Source organism: Lethenteron reissneri, unplaced genomic scaffold (genome assembly GCF_015708825.2).
Source record: "Lethenteron reissneri isolate LAM-NWPU_2019-01 unplaced genomic scaffold, ASM1570882v1 scaffold_1579, whole genome shotgun sequence".
NCBI classification, from domain to species: Eukaryota; Metazoa; Chordata; class Hyperoartia; order Petromyzontiformes; family Petromyzontidae; genus Lethenteron; species Lethenteron reissneri.
In genome coordinates, this window is record NW_026891310.1 from 20,272 (window position 1) to 41,724 (window position 21,453).

A 21,453-nucleotide genomic window follows, 5' to 3' on the forward strand; every position below is an offset into this window, starting at 1 on the left:
ACTCAAACATTACCAACACTGACAAGGGGCCACACCACATTGTGTTAGTTACAAATAGGAAATAAACCGTGTGCTGTTGTAAAAAGTGTTTTACAGTTCCAGCAATGTTTTACTGACACACAACCATGGGTTTTTCATTGATCTAAATTTCATACTACAGTGATACCTCGGTTCACGAACTTAATTCGTGAACTGACTCTGGTCGCGAACCGAATTGGTCGTGAACCGAGGCACATTTTCCCATAGGGTTCAATGTAAATCCGGTTAATCCGTTCTGACCTTTTTTTTTGGTTTTTGATACACAAAAATATAAACAAATGACAATACACATTAGTACTGTACAGTATAGTAATGTATAAATAGAGAACACTAACCTTGCTTGAGATAACTTCTGGCATGGAGGAAGGCAAGTGGAAGGCGGGTGGGAGACAGTAAGCACTCAAACGGGTGAACTGTACATTACAGTAAGTACAGTATTGGACAGTACAGTAGTACAGTACTGTATGTGCTAAAAAGCACACCAAAAATCAAAAAGTCACTGAAAGTGTCTTCACAGTACTCACAGTACTTCTTTCTGTGTCTCTGCTTCTCTCCACGATCTTCCTACAGGAAGTCACGACCATGTGACAGCCTGGAATTAGCATAAAAATGGCCACGGCTCCTGTTCGTGAACCGAAGCGGAGTTCGTGAACCGGAGCATATTTTTATGAAATTTTCTGTTCGTGAACCGAGTTGTTCGTGAACAGAAGCGTTCGTGAACCGAGGTATCACTGTACAGCTTAAACCGTCAGTCAACTATTGTTTGAATATGCATAGATTCAAGCTCCTGGCAAGAAATAAAGGGTATGAATTCGCTTTCACCGCAGTGTTGCAGAAAGCACTTTCCGTCTTTCCGTAGAGTATACCATTGAAATTAATACAATATAAATACGTGAAAATAATGTTGCCATTTGTCAATCCAGTGTTGGATGAAACCGCTCAAACCCACGCTGTGATGGTCATTGGTGATCACTACACTTGGTCAACGGGGGTTTGCGAAGGACTTGTTCAGATCTCACTCGCCACTCGTGTTTAACTGTGCTTGGGAATACAACTCAGGTCAGACTCGAGACTTTATTTCACCTGATATGAGGCTTATTGGCGAATACAGGACATGGCGGCAGGAATGTGCAAATGTAGTGGGTTGATTGACTAGAAGAGAGCTTTACTCTTTGGTTCTTTCGGTAAAGTCACGTTTCGACTGCAACACAAGCAGTCGTCATCAGGTGTGAAATCCACAGCAAGAAAATAGGAAAAAAGTTAGGAAAAATTAACCCGTAAAAACAAAGTTTTTCACTATAAATCCTTTATGTGCGTGGCGGCTAGAGTCCTCTCATCCTCTGGCTTGAGATGGCTGCCACCTATGGGTCAGATGATTGTCTGCCACCATTAAGCAATTGGTAATTAAATATTTATTTTTCCCTAAACAGTGTAAAATTTTGGAAAAAAACATTTTCACGAACATTAATTGTCTCGCACAACGAGTCTGTGTGCAAAATGTCAGCTCGATTGGATCACGGGAAGTGGGTTAAAAAACGACCGAAAGATTTGCACGGTCGTAAGCGCGCAAGCAAGCGAACTTAATATAAAGGATTTAAAAACAACCGCCACTTTTTTCAAATTTTCTTGCTGTGGATTTCACACCTGATGACGATTGCTTGTGTTGCAGTCGAAACGTCGTGAGGATTTTTATTGTTTTATATTTTTGTTATTTTATTATTTCCCTTCAACGTGACTTTACCGAAAGAACCAAGATTATGAATCCATACTCTTTAGTTCTTTCGGTAAAGTCACGTAGGAATAAAATAAAAGTGTACGACGTTTCGATCACAACACAAGCAGTCGTCCCCAGTACTGCTGTATGGTGTCCATACATTTTGAGGTTTTTAAAATATAAATTGTATTTGACGACCCGTGCCACTGTTTGCAAGTGTGACTACTGTTGTATCTCCAGGTTAAACTAAATAAAATACCGCCACCCATTAATAAACAGAACAGCGCTGCAAACACAACCTAAACACACACCCACAAGATACTAAACATCTTCTTGGTTCTTTCGGTAAAGTCACGTAGAAGGAAAATAATAAAAATAAAACATAGTAAAATATAATTCTCACGACGTTTCGGCCACAACACAAGCAGCCGTCCTCAGGTGAAGAACAGACGCTGTCTTTCCGACAGACCTGTTCTTCACCTGAGGACGGCTGCTTGCGTTGTGGCCGAAACGTCGTGAGAATATTATTTATTGTTTAATTTTATTATTTTATTATTTTCCTTCTACGTGATGACTTTACCGAAAGAACCAACAATATGAATCCCTGCAGTCACGAAAGAAGCTTTAAATCGAAAAAAAGATACTAAACATTTACGTGTTTTTATTGTTACGAGTTTGCCCCGCTGCGTAAAAACAAACAAAATTCCTCTCGCGTGCGCTTCTCAGAGAAGGCCGAAGCCCCAACCCCGCACCCCCCCGCCTTGCCTGGAAGCCCCTGCCGAGGGAGACGCACCCAAGGCGGCCGAGCTCCGCCCACTCACGGGGGGGGGGGGGTGGAAAGGCCGTTCTTCTCGAGTAGTCGTGACGACATTCGCCTTTCAACACTGTTATTATTATTGTTGTTGTTGTTTGTGCGCGGGCGTTGTTTGCGGCTCGTCTAAACAACTCTGTGCAGGGTGGCGTCGAGTTTCGCCTGAGGCTTGACGAACCGCGAATTGCGTGCGTCCATCGGTGAACGCGTTGGAAAAGGAGCTCGCTGATTGGCCCAATTTGGCAGCCAATGGGCGCGCAGGAATCGTGAGCACGTAAATGACGTCACGCACCGGGGGGGAGGGGCGGGGTTTGAGAAATGTGACGTCACGCACCCGGGGGGGGAGGGGCGGGGTTTGAGAAATGTGACGTCACGCACCCGGGGGGGGAGGGGCGGAGTTTGAGAAATGTGACGTCACGCACCCGGGGGGGGAGGGGCGGAGTTTGAGAAATGTGACGTCACGCACATCAAAATTCGCAACTTTAAATAAATGTTAATTAAATAGAAGCGTTATAACAGAAATTTTTTTTAAAATAAATTTTCATTATTAACTGTTTTATTATTTTAATTTGCTAAGGTCACCTTTTATTTATTCCACGAAGGAACATTTTTCTTCTCCATGGGAGAATTGAGAAGCATACATTTAGTAATTTTTTGAATGATTGTTACTAAACATTTTGATTCTAATGATTCTAGCAGGGCTTTTCATTCTGTGAAATGAATATATGATTCTTATAGTTGTACTCTCCATTTAGCTTCGTTCTACTACAAAGTTTCAAGTATTTTTTCATAGTTATTACTTTTAATATTTATTATAAGAGAATTTCAATATAATATTCTGAACATCTGCAGTTTTAGTTAGAAGTTGAATCTTTTCAAGCGAATTTTATGCTAAATTTCAGCTTTCCAACGCCTCCTTTTAATGTATGTTGTCTCCTACAACATCAGAGTACAGCGCCACATTAAATACGCACTACAATGACAATAGTTTAAAGCGATTTGAAGCATTTTTATTTTCAAAATTGAAATATGGTTTTGGGAGGGGGGGTCAAAAATCGGCAAAAATCGCGTGACGTCATTTATGGACGGCCCCACAGTGTCTGTAAATTAATATTTTATTCTGCCAATATAAACAGGTCCCTGTGGGGTGGGCTGGTAGGACCGAACAATTGAATGGCTATAATAAAATGAAATGGCAAAAAATGGGCGCCAGTAAGTGGATGGAAACGTAGACGTAGTGGAACATAAGAAACAATAAAGTAGTAGTAACCGTTGTGCAAAAAACACTAGTATTGCACAAGTATGTACCCACGTGAGTGCAGCTTGGAGCAGACACAGCGAGTAGCAACAATGTGCACGCTACGCAGCGCCGTGGACCACGCCCCTATCCCTGCTAGCCCCGCCTCCTCGCCCTGGTGCTGTATTCTCGACTGTAGACTCCGCCCCTTCTCGCCAACGGCCCCTCCCCTCATCGCGCTAAGCTCCGCCTCACACCACTTGACCCCGCCCCGCTCCCCCGTGTCCCCGCCCCGGTCCCCCGTGGCCCCGCCCCGCTCCCCCGTGGCCCCGCCCCGGTCCCCCGTGGCCCCGCCCCGCTCCCCCGTGGCCCCGCCCCGCTCCCCCGTGGCCCCGCCCCGCTCCCCCGTGGCCCCGCCCCGCTCCCCCGTGGCCCCGCCCCGGTCCCCCGTGGCCCCGCTCCATCTCGGTGTCCCCGCCCCCAGCTCGTGGCCACGCCCCCTGCAGCAGTAGCCCCGCCCTCCACCCGCGTAGCCCCGCCCCCTGCCGCTGTAGCCCCGCCCAGCCCCGCCCCCTGCAGCAGTAGCCCCGCCCCCTGCAGCTGTAGCCCCGCCCTCCACCCGCTGTAGCCCCGCCCCCTGCAGCAGTAGCCCCGCCCTCCACCCGCGTAGCCCCGCCCCCTGCCGCTGTAGCCCCGCCCAATAGACCCCTAGCGGGGGAGAGATTCCCAGGCCTGGCTCGGCTGGAGAGCCGCCGACAAGGGGGGATGGGGGGGGTAGGGAGTTGTTTTTAATGTAAAAGCTTTAAATGTAAATGTTTCTATTAAAAAACATCAGGGAATGTAACATTGTTAAACATTTACTCCCTTTTACACACGCGGGGGAACTATACGAAGGGAGAGTTTCAGGCCTAGTTCTAGGCTTTAGGCTTAGCTGTAGCTTTAGGCCGCCGTGAGTTAATTGTTAATATAAATGTTTTAATTATTTATGTAAAAGCTTTAAATGTAAATGTTTCTATTTAAAAGCATCAGGGAATGTAACATTGTTAAACATTAACTCCCTTGCACACACGCGGGGGAACGATACGAAGGGAGAGTTTGAGGCCTAGGTCTAGGCTTTAGGCCTAGCTGTAGGCTTTATGCCGCTGTGAGTTAATTTTAATTTACAAGTTTTAATTAAAAGCTATCTCAGGGAATTATAAGGGAATGTTACACTTCTTTAGCCAGGAAAGCCTCATTAATTTTAATGTTTTAATTAAAAGCTATCTGAGGGAATTATAAGGGAATGTTACACTTGTTTAGCCAGGAAAGCGTCACTGAGTCTAAAGGTTTTTGTAGGGTCATGCCAAGTGTTTGCAGTAGGGGGCGATGTTGCTACACGGACGGACGAACGGACGGACGGACAAACGATATAATCTATTGTAGGCTGGTCCACTTCGTTCCTACCAGTATCATATTTTTACTGGCAAATGAGGTTCCCATGGAATAAAATAATTGTTTCCCTTCTACGTGAGTTTACCGAAAGAACCAAGAATATGAATCCCTGCAGTCACGAAAGCTTTAAATCGAAATGTAACTTGACGTAATGTGTTCCTGTCTATTGCGTTTAATAAACACAACGCGCACACGCGTAGGAGACACCCGTGTCACTGTCATGCTATTGAAGGGACGTTTAATCTCTTAAACGTGAACACGAAAATCACCGACAGCAATAAACAATAAACAACCAATAACACTGGTCAACAAAATATAGATAAACACATTGGCGATAGGGCAACACTCGGGCGGATAACGCATTGATGACACTGGTCAACACAAAAAAAAATGCTGGCCTGGACTTTTGCAGCTGTTTTAGACATCTCATTTCGATGCTATCGGCATACCCCATTTTCATTGATTTTACCCGAAATTAACTCTGTCACTTATGATTGCAAGTCGTTGCGAGTCAGTGACTGCTTTAGTGTCAAAATACGGTGCTGTATTTTTAGGATAGTGTGTTTATGACCAGTGTTATAATCAACGGGCCGCTGACGACGTCCCCTCCTCTCTACAGTTCGGGAACCCGCCGTGGGAACGGGGAACTTGCGGCTCTCACGGCCACCAACCTCCCGTCGTCGTCGCGAGGCAGTCGCCAAACGAGACTCATGCTGAGGGGGGCCCCCCGGGGGGCCGAGCCCCCCCTCTGGCCGTCCCCGCTCTCCCGCGCTCTCCGCTCCCGAAGGGACTCGCCAGTCCCACGTCACCTACGCCCCTCGTGACCCGCCGCAGCCTCTCCGTGACCCGGCTCCACCACCCCGAGCCCTCCCTCCCCCCCCCTCCCTTCTCCCCCCCCCTCCCCCCCGCGCTCCCCCGAACCTCCCACTGCAATCCCCCCCTGTGTGCGCGCAGCCCCTCTCCTCCTAGGTTCCTGGCGTTCTCCCTCGGCGTGTGCGTCTGCCGTCGAAACGCCCGCCTCTCCCACCGCTCTCGCGAGTCCCACGAGTGACGCCCCGTGCCCACCGTTCTCGCTCTCCCGGCGCCCTCCGCCCCTCTCCCCCTCGCCGCCCCCCCCCCCCCAGCTCGCGCTCCGGGGCGCTCTCCGCCGCCGCTCTGCGGGGGGGCTCCCGCGGACGGCCTGGAGCGGCCCCCGAGGCCCGCGGACGGCCGTGCGAGCCGGTCCTCCGCCCTCCTGCCGCCTCCGCTGACGCCGCCGCGGCCGCCGCCGCCACCGCCGCCGGCTCGCTCCATGGCAGATCGCTGCGGCTTCTTGTCGTCGTTGCTGTTGCTGTTGAGGGTTGTGATGCAGCGAGAACAGCTCCCTGTATCATCACAACCATCACCACCATCACCAACATCACAACCATCACAACCACCATCACCATCACCACCACCATCACCATCAGAACCATCACAACCATCACCACCATCACCACCATCACAACCATCACCACCATCACCACCATCACCACCACCATCACCACCACCATCACAACCATCACCACCACCATCACCACCACCATCACCACCACCATCACCACCACCATCACCACCACCATCACCACCACCATGACCACCATCACCACCATCACCACCATCACCACCACCATCACAACCCTCACCACCACCATCACCACCACCATCACCACCACCATCACCACCACCACCATCACCACCACCATAACCACCACCATCACAACCATCACCACCACCATCACAACCATCACCACCACCATCACCACCACCATCACCAACCATCACCACCACCATCACAAACATCACCACCATCACCACCACCATCACCACCATCACCACCACCATCACCACCATCACTACCACCATCACCACCATCACCACCACCATCACAACCATCACCACCACCATCACCATCACCACCACCATCACAACCATCACCACCACCATCACAACCATCACCACCACCATCACAACCACCACCACCACCATAACCACCACCATAACCACCACCATGACCACCACCATCACCACCACCATCACCACCATCACCACCACCATCACCACCACCATCACAACCACCACCACCACCATAACCACCACCATAACCACCACCATGACCACCACCATCACCACCACCATCACCACCATCACCACCACCATCACCACCATCACCACCACCATCACCACCACCACCACCACCATCACAACCATCACCAACCATCACAACCATCACCACCACCATCACAACCATCACCAACCATCACCACCATCATCACCACCACCACCACCAACCATCACCACCATCACAACCACCATCACCACCATCACCACCACCATCACCACCATCATCACCACCATCACCACCATCACAACCATCACCACCACCATCACCACCACAACCATCACCACCACCATCACAACCATCACCACCATCACAACCATCACCACCATCACCACCACCATCAGCACCACCATCACCACCACCATCACCACTACCACCACCATCACAACCATCACCAACCATCACCACCATCACCACCACCATCACAACCATCACCACCACCATCACAACCATCACCAACCATCACCACCATCACCACCACCATCACAACCATCACCACCATCACCACCATCACCACCATCACAACCATCACCAACCACCACCACCACCATCACCACCACCATCACCATCACCACCACCATCACCACCACCATCACCACCATCACCACCACCATCACCACCATCACCACCATCACCACCATCACAACCATCACCAACCACCACCACCACCATCACCACCACCATCACCATCACCACCACCATCACCACCACCATCACCACCATCACCACCACCATCACCACCATCACCAACTATCACCAACCATCACCTACACGGGGGACCTTTGTGTATAGCTACCAACAGCACTTGCCCCTACAGCCTGCTAGAGGCTACACGGGGGACCTTTGTCTGTGTATAGCTACTAACAGCACTTGCCCCTACATCCTGCTAGAGGCTACACGGGGGACCTTTGTCTGTGTATAGCTACTAACAGCACTTGCCCCTACATCCTGCTAGAGGCTACACGGGGGACCTTTGTCTGTGCATAGCTACTAACAGCACTTGCCCCTACATCCTGCTAGAGGCTACACGGTGGACCTTTGTGTACAGGTGCTACTAACAGCACTTGCCCCTACATCCTGCTAGAGGCTACACGGGGGACCTTTGTCTGTGTATAGCTACTACTAACAGCACTTGCCCCTACATCCTGCTAGAGGCTACACGGGCACCTTTGTCTGTGTATAGGTGCTACTAACAGCACTTGCCCCTACATCCTGCTAGAGGCTACACGGGCACCTTTGTCTGTGTATAGGTGCTACTAACAGCACTTGCCCCTACATCCTGCTAGAGGCTACATGGGGCACCTTTGTCTGTGTATAGGTGCTACTAACAGCACTTGCCCCTACATCCTGCTAGAGGCTACATGGGGCACCTTTGTCTGTGTATAGGTGCTACTAACAGCACTTGCCCCTACATCCTGCTAGAGGCTACACGGGCACCTTTGTCTGTGTATAGGTGCTACTAACAGCACTTGCCCCTACATCCTGCTAGAGGCTACACGGGCACCTTTGTCTGTGTATAGCTACTAACAGCACTTGCCCCTACAGCCTGCTAGAGGCTACACGGGGCACCTTTGTCTGTGTATAGGTGCTACTAACAGCACTTGCCCCTACATCCTGCTAGAGGCTACATGGGGCACCTTTGTCTGTGTATAGGTGCTACTAACAGCACTTGCCCCTACATCCTGCTAGAGGCTACACGGGGCACCTTTGTCTGTGTATAGGTGCTACTAACAGCACTTGCCCCTACATCCTGCTAGAGGCTACACGGGGGACCTTTGTCTGTGTATAGGTGCTACTAACAGCACTTGCCCCTACAGCCTGCTAGAGGCTACACGGGCACCTTTGTCTGTGTATAGGTGCTACTAACAGCACTTGCCCCTACATCCTGCTAGAGGCTACACGGGCACCTTTGTCTGTGTATAGCTACTAACAGCACTTGCCCCTACAGCCTGCTAGAGGCTACACGGGGCACCTTTGTCTGTGTATAGGTGCTACTAACAGCACTTGCCCCTACATCCTGCTAGAGGCTACATGGGGCACCTTTGTCTGTGTATAGGTGCTACTAACAGCACTTGCCCCTACATCCTGCTAGAGGCTACATGGGGCACCTTTGTCTGTGTATAGGTGCTACTAACAGCACTTGCCCCTACATCCTGCTAGAGGCTACACGGGGCACCTTTGTCTGTGTATAGGTGCTACTAACAGCACTTGCCCCTACATCCTGCTAGAGGCTACACGGGGCACCTTTGTCTGTGTATAGGTGCTACTAACAGCACTTGCCCCTACATCCTGCTAGAGGCTACACGGGGCACCTTTGTCTATGTACTTGATTTGACTCACGGGGGGGGGGGGGTAGCAGCCCACCCCCAGCCGGCCAAGGTGCGACCTCGGCCGGCTGAGCAATCTAGCCGAGACCGGTGGCACTCCCCGGGACTAGGCCTTACCGCAGGGCTCACCGGCGCAACGCTGCGTCGACGTCTTGGGAGGGGGTCTTGAGTGATGTTCTCCGTCGTTGTGTGCTCACACACTCAACAATGTCCTCGTGTGGAGTGCAGCAGCAGCAGGAGGAGGAGGTCCGACGTCGCGTGCCGACACCTCGGGCAGGAGGCTGCAGGCAGGGGCGATCTCGTGAGATTGGCAGGGAGCTTTTATAATACGTAGTGCGGATAGGCGACCACGTGACGCGAGTGCGACTCGGATTCCGTAGAACTGATAAGACTGCGCGCTGCGCCGTAGAATCAACACTGCGGCTCAGCCGACGTTTCAGGTCCCCTGGGGGACGTGCGAGTCACGTGGTGGGGTCTGTGACGTCACGGGGCACACGGCTGACTGGTCCACTCCTGCCAAGCTCGATAATATTTTTTAAATATTTTTTTATTTCTCGTCACATCTCTAACGTCTTCACAGGGGCTTCAAAACAGCAACATCGAGAGCGACAAGAGGTCAGGGCACTTCCAGGCTGGTTCACCAATGTGAAGATGTCACAGACACTAACGCTGGGAAGTAACATTTAAAATTTGATTTTAAAAAAATATTGCGCTTGGAGAATGCGGGAATCGATCCCACGTACTTGAAGAATAGGTCAGTAGGTGAATGCTTTACCAACTGAGCTACTCTCCAAGGACGTGAGCGACGTCTCCTGGAGTTCTAATATCTTTCTTCTTTTCTTTCTTCTTTTCTTTCTTTTTTCTTCTTTTTTCTTCTTTCTTTTCTTTTATATATAAAAGTCTCCGTGCGCTCGCGCTTGCGGGGGATTTGGCTCTCGGACGGTGGGGTTTAAGACCGAAATAATTTGCCAGGCGGCACACCCTAAGCCCCGTGGTGGGAACAGGCTATTCCGTTTTCCCGTCCGTAAAGTTTAAAGTAGTTTAATTAACACATTTGTGCCGTTTCTATTATTAATTACTTACTTATTGCTCGACATCGACCGTACCAACTGACGCCAATTGCGTGGGGGGGGGGGGGGTGGACCCTGCCAAGTGATGCGCGTTCGCACGAGCTCATTTCCTTTTACGCGTTTTACAGCAGGCAAGACGTACATACGTTACTCTGCGGATATTTCTTCACAGTGTCATGTCCTCTTCGCCCCCCCCCCCCCAACACGATGCGTCCACTTTATACTACAGACTCCGTAGATAATAATCTGTAGCCTGGTTATTAAGCTGGGTGAGTGTACTGACAGTCTATAATGTAGACTGTAGCCTGGTTATTAAACTGGGTGAGTGTACTGACAGTCTATATTGTAGACTGTAGCCTGGTCATTAAGCTTGGTGAGTGTACTGGCAGTCTATAATGTATACTCTACACTACAGTCTACATTGTAGACTGTCAGTACACTCACCCAGCTTAAGAAGCAGGCTACAGTCGACATTCGAGATTTTAAAGCTTTTTTTAATACTTTTATTCACTTTATTTTTCTTTCCACGTAACTTAACCGAAAGAACCAAATAATATTTTATTCCTGCAATCACGAGAGTTTTAAGTCAAAATGACACAATCGGCATTTTTATCCCAGCCACTAACTTATCTTCACCATCATCATCCAGATAATGATCTTCATCAGAAATTCCCCATCATTGTCTTCCACTTCTTGCTGTTTCATTGCTTTCATGGCTTTATTTTGGTGATTTCGAAAAGTTTTTTTGGTTTGGCCATGTTTGTTTGTTGATGTACAGTTAGACTGATGGCCTTAATCTAAGTTGTCTTGTGGTTGTTGTTGTTGTTTGACTTGCATCCCACTGGGGTTTTTGCACACAGCGTTGGTGTACGTTGATTTTTTCTGCAATATTTTGCTGTTTTTTCTTGGATTTTCTGTTTGCACTCAGTCACATATTCACTTTAAGATGTTTTCTTGTTCATGTTTTTGTTTCTTGTTTGTTGCGGTTGCACCCGATTCAAGAGCCGAATGGCTCACAGGGCTCTATACCTAATACATGAACTTGAAATGAACTTGAACTTCCCCGCAATTCCTCTCTTGTTGCGGGTCTCGGATCGATAATTTGCAGCGTGCTCTGTAGATTTGACCCCTACGCGAGGTCACAGAAGCAAACGCATAGAAGGTGCAATTCTACAAAGCACAGATGCAATTTTATTCCAGCCACGATGTCCATTTTAAGCATTAAGTACTCGCTGAAAAAGAAAACAGTCATCTCAACGAATACTGGCACATCTCATGCCCCTCATGAGGTAAACTATTCACAAATTCAAGCGTTTGTATTTTGTCAATGGAATGACCATAGACTCAGCACTGCACCATAGACTCAACACTGCCCCCATAGACTCAACACTGCCCATAGACTCAACACTGCCCCCATAGACTCAACACTGCACATAGACTCAACACTGCCCCCATAGACTCAACACTGCACCATAGACTCAACACTGCACATAGACTCAACACTGCACCATAGACTCAACACTGCCCATAGACTCAACACTGCCCCCATAGACTCAACACTGCACCATAGACTCAACACTGCACATAGACTCAACACTGCACCATAGACTCAACACTGCACCATAGACTCAACACTGCCCCCATAGACTCAACACTGCCCATAGACTCAACACTGCCCCCATAGACTCAACACTGCACATAGACTCAACACTGCCCCATAGACTCAACACTGCACCATAGACTCAACACTGCACATAGACTCAACACTGCACCATAGACTCAACACTGCCCATAGACTCAACACTGCCCCCATAGACTCAACACTGCACCATAGACTCAACACTGCACATAGACTCAACACTGCACCATAGACTCAACACTGCACCATAGACTCAACACTGCCCCCATAGACTCAACACTGCCCATAGACTCAACACTGCCCCCATAGACTCAACACTGCACATAGACTCAACACTGCCCCCATAGACTCAACACTGCACCATAGACTCAACACTGCACATAGACTCAACACTGCACCATAGACTCAACACTGCCCATAGACTCAACACTGCCCCCATAGACTCAACACTGCACCATAGACTCAACACTGCACATAGACTCAACACTGCACCATAGACTCAACACTGCCCCATAGACTCAACACTGCACATAGACTCAACACTGCACCATATACTCAGCACTGCCCATAGACTCAACACTGCACATAGACTCAACACTACCCATAGACTCAACACTGCCCATAGACTCAACACTGCACCATAGACTCAGCATTACACCATAGACTCAACACTGCAGCTGTAAACCATCTGCAAATCACGGGCTGGACATTGGAGGACATTGTTTACCTCGTGTTTTCCCTCACGAGAGGCGATCTCGTGCCTCTGGGGGGTCGTCATCATCGTTAATTTCGACACCGAAATTGAAACAAAAACATCAAAAATCGCCCTCACCACTCTCAAGATGGCGGCTGGCACCACGTGGGTAGGCGGGAAACAAATCTGATTGGCTCAGAGGTGGAGCGGGGAGGGGCGTCACGTGGGTAGGGGGAACCTAATCTGATTGGCTCCGAGGCGGAGCGGGGAGGGGCGTCACGTGGGTAGGGGGAACCTAATCTGATTGGCTCCGAGGCGGAGCGGGGAGGGGCGTCACGTGGGTAGGGGGAACCTAATCTGATTGGCTCCGAGGCGGAGCGGGGAGGGGCGTCACGTGGGTAGGGGGAACCTAATCTGATTGGCTCCGAGGCGGAGCGGGGAGGGGCGTCACGTGGGTAGGGGGAACCTAATCTGATTGGCTCAAAGGCGGAGCGGGGAGGGGCGAGAAGGAGGAGCCAAATAAAATTAGCGGGAAAACAAATCCCGCATCACGTGGGTAAGAAGGACCTAACCTGATTGGCTGTAAGGCGTTGGCTTTGACCAATCAGAGAGCTCCAATCACTGCAGAAGGTCTGTGTATGTATCTGTGTGTCTGTGTGTGTGTCTGTGTGTGTATCTGTGTGTGTGTGTCTGTGTGTATGTCTGTGTGTGTGTCTGTGTGTGTATCTGTGTGTGTGTGTCTGTGTGTATGTCTGTGTGTGTATCTGTGTGTGTGTCTGTGTGTGTATCTGTGTGTATGTCTGTGTGTGTATCTGTGTGTGTCTGTGTGTGTATCTGTGTGTGTGTATCTGTGTGTATGTCTGTGTGTGTATCTGTGTGTGTGTATCTGTGTGTATGTCTGTGTGTGTATCTGTGTGTGTGTCTGTGTGTGTATCTGTGTGTGTCTGTGTGTGTATCTGTGTGTGTGTGTATCTGTGTGTGTGTCTGTGTATGTCTGTGTGTGTATCTGTGTGTGTGTCTGTGTGTTTATCTGTGTGTGTATCTGTGTATGTCTGTGTGTGTATCTGTGTATGTGTCTGTGTATGTCTGTGTGTGTGTGTATCTGCGTGTGTATCTGTGTGTGTGTCTGTGTGTGTATCTGTGTGTGTATCTGTGTGTGTGTCTGTGTGTGTCTGTGTGTGTATCTGTGTGTATGTCTGTGTGTCTCTGTGTGTCTCTCTGTGTGTGTGTATCTGTGTATGTGTATCTGTGTACGTGTGTCTGTGTGTGTGTGTCTCTGTGTGTGTGTGTCTCTGTGTGTGTGTGTGTGTCTGAGTGAGTTTCTGAACAACACCACCACCAACTTCACCACAACCACCACGTCGGCAACATGTCACCGTGCGCATTCCGCACTGTTATACTTAGAGGGGGCGACCAGGACGCTCATTAAACCGGGGGGGGGGGGGCTCATTGCTGGAAAATGGAGAAGTCTGTCCTCCTATGGCGCGTGTGTTCACACCGCGAATCGGATACAACGCGGCGATTCGTGTATTAGGGAACACACTTTTTTGACGACGCGAATCGAACACAACGCGGCTTTTGGCGAACAGAACGACGTCGGGATTCGCGGTTCTACGGCTGCCGCCTCGGTGTAGTGGGATGCTGCTGGATGCTTCTAGATTCTACACCGTTAAAATCTTAACTCACGATTTTATTGATGAAGAAACTGTGAAATTAAGAGTTGCAAAACTCAGTCGAAGTTAGCCGGGGGTTGAACTCAGATCGCATGATTTAGTCTTGAGTGCAAACCATTACATCACAGGACCATCACAGCGCATCGCCATGCAATGTGATCTCTGTTCGGCAGTGTCTCGAGCTACATTATGTTAATAAAATACATTACTGCCGGTTTCATTGCAATTTCAGCTACCAGGGTACAGGAATCAAAGCCCTGAGTGCTAACCACGACACCACTGACACCACAAACTTTTGGCAGAAGTTGCTCAGCCTAAGTGTAGCAAACGTTTACATCCTGATTCTTTGACGAGTGCTTGAGGACGAACCAATGCTAGTAATTAATCCGCCAAAGGTTCTAATCAGAAAAAGTTATTGCGGTTATTAATGAAACTTTACAGAGCAATGTCGAACTCCAGCTGTGAAACATTACTATTCTCAGGCACCACCAAAGTTTGAACTAAGACCCCCCCCCCTAGCAAATGAATGTTGTGGCCAATCGTGTTGTTGTTGTTGTTTGGCAAGTGAGAGGACACCAGAGAGCCTGGAGAAAACACAAGATCGGAGGGAGTAAGACTCAAAAGCTCAACACATTTAGATGTAACCCATTGCTCTACTGGCATCTCCTGGTCAGGAATATATTAGCACGTCAAAAGGGGGCTTACTGCGTTGAACTAATTCGAGAAGACGCCTTTTGGCGTCATCTGGTCCAACCCACATGTGAGACTCGACTCTAAGGAAAGCTGTCTCGGGTGTGGACCAATCAACTTCAAGGACAGTGCACATACATTATCAGAGTTGTGTTTTTTGTTTGCATTATGACTGCAGGTATTGTGGTCTATGCAAACATGACTCCTCGTAAAAAAAGGTGTCAGTTTTGTTGCCAGATAAAAGGGTAAAAAACCAATTATCAAGACGAAAAGAGTGACACTTTATCACGATCCAGCAAGACTTAACTAGATTTAAATTAAAAATCCAACCTTTTTTTGAACTTAGCGTAAAATATAAAACCAAGAGGTCACGCTGAAACTTGAACTCAAGATTCAAGGGTTGCAAAGAGACAATCATCTCACGTTGGACTAATTGAATATTTTTCTGAATAGCACCCGAGGGATGGAGCCAATGGTGAGTGCGTTGATTTCTTGATGAGTGTGCACTCATGTCACGTGCTGTTTCTGTTGGTAGCCCCTGTGATTGTGCCAGGTGTAAACATTTTTAGTAGCGTTTTAAATGGAGAGTTCCATAAAAATAACTCAAAATAAAACTCAATAAAATAACAAAAATTTTGAGTTAACGTTTTCAAATGAATTCATGGAAAAGTAATGCCCCTTCACGTGTTTGATATTAAAATGAATTATCTTTGTGAAACTGGCCAGGAGATGGCAGTACAGAAAGGATATGCGGTGTCAGGAGCAAGTGCAGATGGCTCGGTTCTCAGAAAACACTTTTCTAAATTAGGGCTCAGCAGCTGCTGCCAAGAGGTTGTGCAATGAGGCAGCTCTACGTGGGGGTTCCATGGTGTAATGGTTAGCACTCAGGACTCTGAATCCTGCGATCCGAGTTCAAATCTCGGTGGGACCTACAAATAATTATTTTTTTATCTTTATACGTGACTTGACCGAAAGAACCAAAGAGTAATTCCTGCAGTCACGAAAGCTCCAAGTTAAGTTTTTGTTATACTCTTAGGTTTTTCGGTAAAGTCACGTAGGTTAAAAAAATAATTAATGTAAATAATAATACTGGTGAGTCACCGTTTGTCACTCATTTCCCAACGTCTTGTCTCTTCTCACAATTCAAGTTCCTAGAATCAACCCACCCACGCCTGCAACATGGCTTCATCCCAGAGGTCGCAATCAGGTACCCGATACCCGTACCCTACCCGTACGCGGCCGGGTACGGGTACGGCCGGGTACGGGTAAGGAATCAAAACCCGTTTGCGACCTCTGCCGAGTGACCTCCTCACTGAACAGGAGAGAGCATCAGGGAGGCGGGCCCGCTGAGATCGTGGCCAAACACCACTCTCTAGCACAGTGTTGGGGTGCAGGTCGGTGAGTGCAGATTCAAGCGAGCTCATGTCCTTCCCACTGTTGACTGGGAAATCAAGCTGCCTTAGAGAAACAAAAAACACGATCATCTTCGATAATTGGTTCTTTACCCTTCTATCTGGCAACAAAACTGACACCTTTTTTCAAATGAATTCAGTTTTGTGTCAGTTTTGTTGCCAGATAGAAGGGTAAAGAACCAATTATCATATTTTTACTGGCAAATGAGGTCCCCATAGTGTAGATGCTTGCCACGATCATCTTCACCGTTAAAATCTTAACTCACTATTTTATTGATGAAGAAACTGTGAAATTAAGAGTTGCAAAACTCAGTCGAAGTTAGCCGGGGGTTGAACTCAGATCGCATGATTTAGTCTTGAGCAGGGGCGGTTTCTTCATTAGGGCGATTGGGCGACGCACCACCAATGTCATTCAACCACAGAGTCACGCTAGCCGTCACTGTCAGCCTCTGGATATAGTCCAATCAGCGTCATGTCACGTTCTGTGGAGTACTGCCTCTTTTTGGGCGATTTCACTCTGGCTGAGAATCGCCCCGAGTGGCCCCATAGACTTACATTCAAAGATGTTTTTTTTCGAACGGGGGCGCTCCAATGCATTCTCTATGGCTTCCGGGAGGGCAAGCCCTAACGTGCTTACGTCATCATACGTGCTTACGTCATCATACGTAAGCACGTTTCATCCAACAATATAATTTATCGCTACCTAGTGGAATCTTTAATAAAATAAACTTGAGTGGTTTGTTTTAATAGTGAGTATAGAAACAAACAAGATGTATTGTAAGAGTCACTTTATTTTTCATTAATATTAAAGAAGTGAAGTTGCCTTTACATGCTTAAGCTGTTAATTTATTTATTGCATCGGTGGACCTTATCCTTATCAATCATCCAGACATTTGCCACCCCTGAGAGATTTTGCAGGAGCCGCCACTGGTCTTGAGAGCAAACCATGACATCATAGGACCATCACACCGCATCGCCATGCAATGTGATCTCTGTTCGGCAGTGTCTCGAGCTACATTATGTTAATAAAATTAATTACTGCCGGTTTCATTGCAATTTGAGCTACCAGGGTACAGGAATCAAAGCCCTGAGTGCTAACCACGACACCACTGACACCACAAACTTTTGGCAGAAGTTGCTCAGCCTAAGTGTAGCAAACGTTTACATCCTGATTCTTTGACGAGTGCTTGAGGACGAACCAATGCTAGTAATTAATCCGACAAAGGTTCTAATCAGAAAAAGTAATTGCGGTTATTGATGCAACTTTACAGAGCAATGTCGAACTCCAGCTGTGAAACATTACTATTCTCAGGCACCACCAAAGTTTGAACTAAGACCCCCCCCCCCCCCCTAGCAAATGAATGTTGTGGCCAATCGTGTTGTTGTTGTTGTTTGGCAAGTGAGAGGACACCAGAGAGCCTGGAGAAAACCCAAGATCGGAGGGAGTAAGACTCAAAAGCTCAACACATTTAGATGTAACCCATTGCTCTACTGCCATCTCCTGGTCAGGAATATATTAGCACGTCAAAAGGGGGCTTACTGCGTTGAACTAATTCGAGAAGACGCCTTTTGGCGTCATCTGGTCCAACCCACATGTGAGACTCGACTCTAAGGAAAGCTGTCTCGGGTGTGGACCAATCAACTTCAAGGACAGTGCACATACATTATCAGAGTTGTGTTTTTTGTTTGCATTATGACTGCAGGTATTGTGGTCTATGCAAACATGACTCCTCGTAAAAAAAGGTGTCAGTTTTGTTGCCAGATAAAAGGGTAAAAAACCAATTATCAAGACGAAAAGAGTGACACTTTATCACGATCCAGCAAGACTTAACTAGATTTAAATTAAAAATCCAACCTTTTTTTGAACTTAGCGTAAAATATAAAACCAAGAGGTCACGCTGAAACTTGAACTCAAGATTCAAGGGTTGCAAAGAGAAAATCATCTCACGTTGGACTAATTGAATATTTTTCTGAATAGCACCCGAGAGATGGAGCCAATGGTGAGCGCGTTGATTTCTTGATGAGTGTGCACTCATGTCACGTGCGGTTTCTGTTGGTAGCCCCTGTGATTGTGCCAGGTGTAAACATTTTTAGTAGCGTTTTAAATGGAGAGTTCCATAAAAATAACTCAAAATAAAACTCAATAAAATAATAAAAATTTTGAGTTAACGTTTTCAAATGAATTCATGGAAAAGTAATGCCCCTTCACGTGTTTGATATTAAAATGAATTATCTTTGTGAAACTGGCCAGGAGATGGCAGTACAGAAAGGATATGCGGTGTCAGGAGCAAGTGCAGATGGCTCGGTTCTCAGAAAACACTTTTCTAAATTTGGGCTCAGCAGCTGCTGCCAAGAGGTTGTGCAATGAGGCAGCTCTACGTGGGGGTTCCGTGGTGTAATGGTTAGCACTCAGGACTCTGAATCCTGCGATCCGAGTTCAAATCTCGGTGGGACCTACAAATAATTATTTTTTTATCTTTATACGTGACTTGACCGAAAGAACCAAAGAGTAATTCCTGCAGTCACGAAAGCTCCAAGTTAAGTTTTTGTTATACTCTTAGGTTTTTCGGTAAAGTCACGTAGGTTAAAAAAATAATTAATGTAAATAATAATACTGGTGAGTCACCGTTTGTCACTCATTTCCCAACGTCTTGTCTCTTCTCACAATTCAAGTTCCTAGAATCAACCCACCCACGCCTGCAACATGGCTTCATCCCAGAGGTCGCAATCAGGTACCCGATACCCGTACCCTACCCGTACGCGGCCGGGTACGGGTACGGCCGGGTACGGGTAAGGAATCAAAACCCGTTTGCGACCTCTGCCGAGTGACCTCCTCACTGAACAGGAGAGAGCATCAGGGAGGCGGGCCCGCTGAGATCGTGGCCAAACACCACTCTCTAGCACAGTGTTGGGGTGCAGGTCGGTGAGTGCAGATTCAAGCGAGCTCATGTCCTTCCCACTGTTGACTGGGAAATCAAGCTGCCTTAGAGAAACAAAAAACACGATCATCTTCGATAATTGGTTCTTTACCCTTCTATCTGGCAACAAAACTGACACCTTTTTTCAAATGAATTCAGTTTTGTGTCAGTTTTGTTGCCAGATAGAAGGGTAAAGAACCAATTATCATATTTTTACTGGCAAATGAGGTCCCCATAGTGTAGATGCTTGCCACGATCATCTTCACCGTTAAAATCTTAACTCACTATTTTATTGATGAAGAAACTGTGAAATTAAGAGTTGCAAAACTCAGTCGAAGTTAGCCGGGGGTTGAACTCAGATCGCATGATTTAGTCTTGAGCAGGGGCGGTTTCTTCATTAGGGCGATTGGGCGACGCACCACCAATGTCATTCAACCACAGAGTCACGCTAGCCGTCACTGTCAGCCTCTGGATATAGTCCAATCAGCGTCATGTCACGTTCTGTGGAGTACTGCCTCTTTTTGGGCGATTTCACTCTGGCTGAGAATCGCCCCGAGTGGCCCCATAGACTTACATTCAAAGATGTTTTTTTTCGAACGGGGGCGCTCCAATGCATTCTCTATGGCTTCCGGGAGGGCAAGCCCTAACGTGCTTACGTCATCATACGTGCTTACGTCATCATACGTAAGCACGTTTCATCCAACAATATAATTTATCGCTACCTAGTGGAATCTTTAATAAAATAAACTTGAGTGGTTTGTTTTAATAGTGAGTATAGAAACAAACAAGATGTATTGTAAGAGTCACTTTATTTTTCATTAATATTAAAGAAGTGAAGTTGCCTTTACATGCTTAAGCTGTTAATTTATTTATTGCATCGGTGGACCTTATCCTTATCAATCATCCAGACATTTGCCCCCCCTGAGAGATTTTGCAGGAGCCGCCACTGGTCTTGAGAGCAAACCATGACATCATAGGACCATCACACCGCATCGCCATGCAATGTGATCTCTGTTCGGCAGTGTCTCGAGCTACATTATGTTAATAAAATTAATTACTGCCGGTTTCATTGCAATTTGAGCTACCAGGGTACAGGAATCAAAGCCCTGAGTGCTAACCACGACACCACTGACACCACAAACTTTTGGCAGAAGTTGCTCAGCCTAAGTGTAGCAAACGTTTACATCCTGATTCTTTGACGAGTGCTTGAGGACGAACCAATGCTAGTAATTAATCCGACAAAGGTTCTAATCAGAAAAAGTAATTGCGGTTATTGATGCAACTTTACAGAGCAATGTCGAACTCCAGCTGTGAAACATTACTATTCTCAGGCACCACCAAAGTTTGAACTAAGACCCCCCCCCCCCTAGCAAATGAATGTTGTGGCCAATCGTGTTGTTGTTGTTGTTTGGCAAGTGAGAGGACACCAGAGAGCCTGGAGAAAACCCAAGATCGGAGGGAGTAAGACTCAAAAGCTCAACACATTTAGATGTAACCCATTGCTCTACTGCCATCTCCTGGTCAGGAATATATTAGCACGTCAAAAAAGGGCTTACTGCGTTGAACTAATTCGAGAAGACGCCTTTTGGCGTCATCTGGTCCAACCCACATGTGAGACTCGACTCTAAGGAAAGCTGTCTCGGGTGTGGACCAATCAA

General features: G+C 47.6%; 2 non-coding genes across 2 annotated transcripts; both read left to right on the plus strand.

Annotated features, from left to right (window-relative positions):
- Nucleotides 1-16,324: 16,324 nt before the first annotated feature.
- TRNAQ-CUG (transfer RNA glutamine (anticodon CUG)) lies at nt 16,325-16,396 on the plus strand. Its single transcript has one exon. It is a non-coding gene; the product is annotated as a tRNA-Gln (tRNA).
- Nucleotides 16,397-19,261: 2,865 nt separating this feature from the next.
- TRNAQ-CUG (transfer RNA glutamine (anticodon CUG)) lies at nt 19,262-19,333 on the plus strand. The gene has a single exon. It is a non-coding gene; the product is annotated as a tRNA-Gln (tRNA).
- The last annotated feature ends 2,120 nt before the right edge of the window (nt 19,334-21,453 follow it).